General features: G+C 47.3%; 1 pseudogene; it reads left to right on the top strand.

Annotated features, from left to right (window-relative positions):
* The first annotated feature begins 4,070 nt into the window (after window positions 1-4,070).
* LOC136642546 (5S ribosomal RNA) lies at window positions 4,071-4,190 on the top strand (annotated as a pseudogene).
* Window positions 4,191-5,024: the final 834 nt, after the last annotated feature.

The raw sequence follows: 5,024 nt of genomic DNA, 5'->3' as shown, positions 1-5,024 counted from the left end.
GGGTTGGAATCCAGAACGGGGATTGGGATCCCCACCCAGGAATACCTCCCTCCCAACTCATCCCCTACCGTCGCCCCAGCCGGGCTGATGTAACCCGTGCAGAGGCTTGCGTCAGCCTCTGCAGGCCAGTGCTTCTCTGAGCGCCGGCCTGGCTTCCTCCTAAGGAAGCGCAAACATGCCCTATGGCACGTTTGTGACCCTCCTGGGCCAGTGTAAGGGACTTGCGCCGGCCCAAGTCAAGGGCTGGATTGTGACCCCTGATTCAAAAAGGAGCTCGGCCAACATATTTCCATGAACCTGACATATGTCATAGAGTCACATGTGGCTTGTGAGCCACAGTTTGGCCACCCCAGTATAGATAATATCTTACACAATCCCAGAGACCAGTCCACATGCTTTAATTTTGACAATCCCACCCAGCATGTTTTCCTTGAAACGCAGTTATTTTAATAAGTATGACAGTAACACATTCAAACAAATTCTACTGATGAAATTGTTTCTCCGAACATAAATTTGCCTGTACTCACTCTGAAGGGGTATCACCCTCTTTTTCCAGAAGCTGTCTCCATATCTGATGCTGAATTATTTGTCTGAAGGCAGTGGGTTTAATGGGCCAATTGAAAACATATAAGAAGAGGTGCTAATTGGCTTAGCGGAAAGCAAGAACAGCCAGGGTTTCGGTGCTGGGCCCTATCATTCTTATCAATTTGCTGGAGCTGACAGCAGAGGATGATCTGAGGCATGAATGGCTATTAATCATCAAGCTTGCTGCTTTCACAAGCTCCAGGAAGGGACTACCAGAAGGATCTGCAGGATGCTGAGACCTGCTACTGTGGAAGTCTCAAAGGTCCAGCCTCAGCTATGGGTCTGTTCATCCTCTGTCCTTACCCCCCCCCCCTTTCTGTCCATAGTGAAATCTCAGTCACAGTTGAATTGAGAATGTTTATATGCTCAGAAAAACCTCTGGCCCCATATCACCCCTGTGCTCAGAAAGAGAAGGAAATGTGTCTCCTTCTTTTACTGATAAATAAGTCATAATGTTTCTCAGCAGGTTTCTCAGGTCCTTCCTGGTGGTCCCTTCCTGGAGCTTGTGAAAGCAGCAAGCTCAATGACCAATAGCCATTCATGCCTCAAATCATCCTTTGCTGTCAGCTCCAGCAAACTGATAAGAATGATGGGGCCCAGCACTGCCCCCCACTACTCAACTCAAAAAAAGAGTCCTAATAGGGCACTTTCTGAATATCTGAGTCACCCTTTGGTGACTTTAATGGATTTGAATTAAGCCCCCCCCCCCTTTAAAAAGTCAGCCATGGAAAAATGGGGCTGCTGCCATGTGTGTGTCACAGTTCTCTTTGAACACTCCCCTGCAATCCCCCACCCATCTGTAAACAAGGTGGGAGGAACTGAGTGAGAGCCAGGACAGAAGCCACAAAAGGAAGGAGGGTCAAGAGCAGCAGCTGGGAACATAACCAGGACAACCCAATCCTTGCCGCTCTACTCAGAAGTAGTCCCACTGCAACCGGTCATTCAGTGGAGCTTCCTTCCCCAAGTAACAACAGAACCAAGAAAAGCCATAAAGCAGCACCAGGCAATAGAGTTTTCTTCTGCCTCCGTGGGCTTTTGCAGTCATAAGAACCTAAGAACAGCCCCACTGGATCAGGCCATAGGCCCATTAGTCCAGCTTCCTGTATCTCACAGCGGCCCACCAAATGCCCCAGGGAGCACACCAGATAACAAGAGACCTCATCCTGGTGCCCTCCCTTGCATCTGGCATTCTGACATAGCCCATTGCTGTGGTCAATTATAAGGCAAGAAACCCCTTGGGCTCCTCCTCTGCTCTCCCTCAACCCTATGGCAAGCAATCTAGAACCAACATTATCAATCCTCTCAGGTGGTTACAGCAGAGCCTCACTCCTTAACTGACGCTAAGTGCCAGGTAAGTACCCTCTCATTTGAAGGTATACTCAGAGTGAAGCAGCAAGTCTCACAATCAACTATCTGCTCTTTTTCTCATGCCCAATTGCCAAGCAAAAACCCCTCATGCAAGGCTGGCCCTCCTTTTGTAGGCAGCTTTGCAAGGTTCTCAACAGGGGTATCAAACTCATTTCACACAGTGGGACGAACAGCATTCATGATGCCTGCTGAGGGCTGGAAGTGACATCATTAAGCAGAAAGTGACATAGCTAGGCAGATAATGGACAGAAAGAAGTTCTCGCATCAAAACGCATTAGCTGCAAATGACAGAAGAGAAAATATGCAAGTCTTCATCATACTTTCAAGATATGGGAGAACCCAATTATAATGCCGGCAGCCCTTTCAGCAGTGACACCTCAGCACAGCTCAGCAGCTGAGAGCAGCCGGTGGTGGTACCAAGAGAGCCTGAGGGCTGGACAAAGAGTTTCTGTGGGTCGCATCTGCCCCCCAGGCCTTATGTTTGACACCCCTCTTGATGGTAAACTATCTTAACTGTACAGCTGCACCTTAGAACAGAAATTCTCTGTCTGATTCTTAACCCTTTCATACCAACGAACCCATCTCCCCATTCTTGTTAGAGTACTTAGGTAAAATGTCACCATTTAACTCTGAAGTAAAAACGTTATCCAACGGTGAGGTGATTTGCCCAAGCCTCCCTTGGCACATATTTGAGGTGCGCGGACTAGGTGGTCTTGTGACTGTTCAGAGACGTTGAGCCTTGGTGGGCTCAGCCAGGCAAGGGACCGAGATGGATGGAAACCGAGTTACCATCACCTTGTCCTAAAAAGGTTAGAAACCTACACCAGGCAGGGGAGATAACTTTAAATATTGAACATGAGGATGTGGTTCTTGTTTAATACATGAATTTGAGTCACACCTCTGAATTCCTCTGTCCAACCTGCACATGCCGGATCTTGTCTGATCTCAGAAGCTAAGCAGGGTCAGGCCTGGTTAGTACTTGGATGGGAGACCGCCTGGGAATATCAGGTGCTGTGGCTTATACCATAGTCTTTCGAGACTGAAGGTTGCCAACCAAAGCACAGTAAGTATGTACAAACCAGGACTAGGTCTTTGCCTGAGTGACAGCCAACTGGCACCAGGGCACCTGTTTGCCTCCTCACTTGGATGCACACCCTTTCTACACTTCCCATCCACCTCACTGAATGGGCACCTTGGCTTGATCCTTGGTCTGTGCATGTCCCTGCTTTAGATTGTCCTCATCATGTCACATTTGTGCAGGTCCACTGCACTACATTAGGCCTTCCTGGAGAAATGTACCAGGGACTGCCTATCAGTGCTTCCCCCAATCCTGTTCTCTCCATCTAGGAAGACTTTGCCTGTGGCCCAGCATTGTCAGAGAAACAAAAGCAAGAAGGCAGTAGAGATAAGCCAAGAGGGGCAAGTTACAGCTGGTCATATGGGACCCTCTATAAATACCTGGTACCTGACAGTGTCCATCTTATCCAGCAGTTCAGTCCTTGCACTAACCCTCTCTTGCAGCTTGTGCTATTGCCGTAGAAAGCAGGTCTTTGCACAATTAATTCAGTGCCTTCTCTGATATAAAGCTAAGCTGTCATGTCTGATAATTAGATTTTTTGATCAGTAAGTGTCGATTTCCACACACACAAACTGATGGAAAAATCCATTAGTAATAGAATTTGAAGGGGAAGCCGGGTAATGAATGCTGAACAAACGCATTTAGAGGCTTGCCAAAGCAAAATGAATTGTGCAAACACCACCAGCGGATTGGGTTGAGCTAAGTTTATTTTCTCAAAGAGGGAATAAGCGCATAGTTGCAGAGTGTGAACAGCATTTTCACTTCAAATATTTTTGAGGCTCTCCTGTGGCTCTCCTGACAGTTTCACTGACATTTTCCCCCTCTTAACTTGCATTGATTCATCTCTAGCAAATTATGATGTGTTGTCATACAAACCAGCAAGGTGTTAATATAACAATGGTGAAACAGGCCATGGGGGAGGGGTCAGGACCCCATTAGTTGAACCCTTTGCCCCTTGAATTGTCTTATTTCAAGTAACATGCCCTCACCCTTTCTATATCAAGTTGCTGTCCCTTTAAACTCCCCATTTCTCTCACCACCAAACAGCAACTGTTACCCTGCACATGCTTGATCTCGTCTGATCTCGGAAGCTAAGCAGGGTCAGGCCCGGTTAGTACTTGGATGGGAGACTGCCTGGGAATACCGGGTGCTGTAGGTTTATACCATAGTCTTTCGAGACTGAAGGTTGCCAACCATATTAAATCTATACCCCTTGTTTCTCACCAGTAGATTGTTCTCATGGTAATTATGAGCACATATGGAGGAGGGGGGGGGGAAATCCTACTTGGCCCCAAGAGTCAATAAAATATTTGCATATGGCCATAACTGCAAAGGATGGGTGATGCTAAACTAACCGAGAATGGCCAAGGGTGGTTGGTTGTCCATTTTTAAATTGCAGAGGGTTGTGCAACTTCACCCCTTGAGAAATTTTACTCTGGCTCCCCTTTTAACAATAAGAAAAAACTCTCCTTGGGAAGAACACTTAAATTCATTTCAATGTTCACTTATTAAAAATGACTTGGTGCCACCCTATTTGTTAATACCTATCTCCCTATTGGCTGTCCCATGTGAGGCAGGCAATAGGACAAGTCATTTAGAGTCATTTCTTCCAGGTCAAATGGTCATTTTCAAGGCTGCCTGCTCCCATCTACCCACCCTGAAAGGGGAAAGGGAAAGGAAGGGAATTACCAATCCAGGTCAAAGAGAATCACTGAAGTATTTGGAGGAGAGGCAAGGGGTAGTGTCAGATGTCAGTCAGGCAGGGCTCTGACTTAGGTCCCGTGCCCGTCAAATGCTGACTCCTGAACTCTCATTCCAGTGGCATCCAGTACACCATCAGGGGCAGGTGGGATTGCCATGGAGGGTCCAATACAACACTCTGCCCAAGGGTCCCCAGTAACCTGATACTGGCAAAGAAGTGGTCGAGGGAGAACGTACTTCCTGTAATTCACCCTGGAGTAACTCAACCATAGAAGCACATAGCTTGACTCCA

Source organism: Tiliqua scincoides, chromosome 2 (genome assembly GCF_035046505.1).
Source record: "Tiliqua scincoides isolate rTilSci1 chromosome 2, rTilSci1.hap2, whole genome shotgun sequence".
NCBI lineage: Eukaryota > Metazoa > Chordata > Lepidosauria > Squamata > Scincidae > Tiliqua > Tiliqua scincoides.
This window is presented reverse-complemented; position numbering and strand designations above follow the sequence as displayed.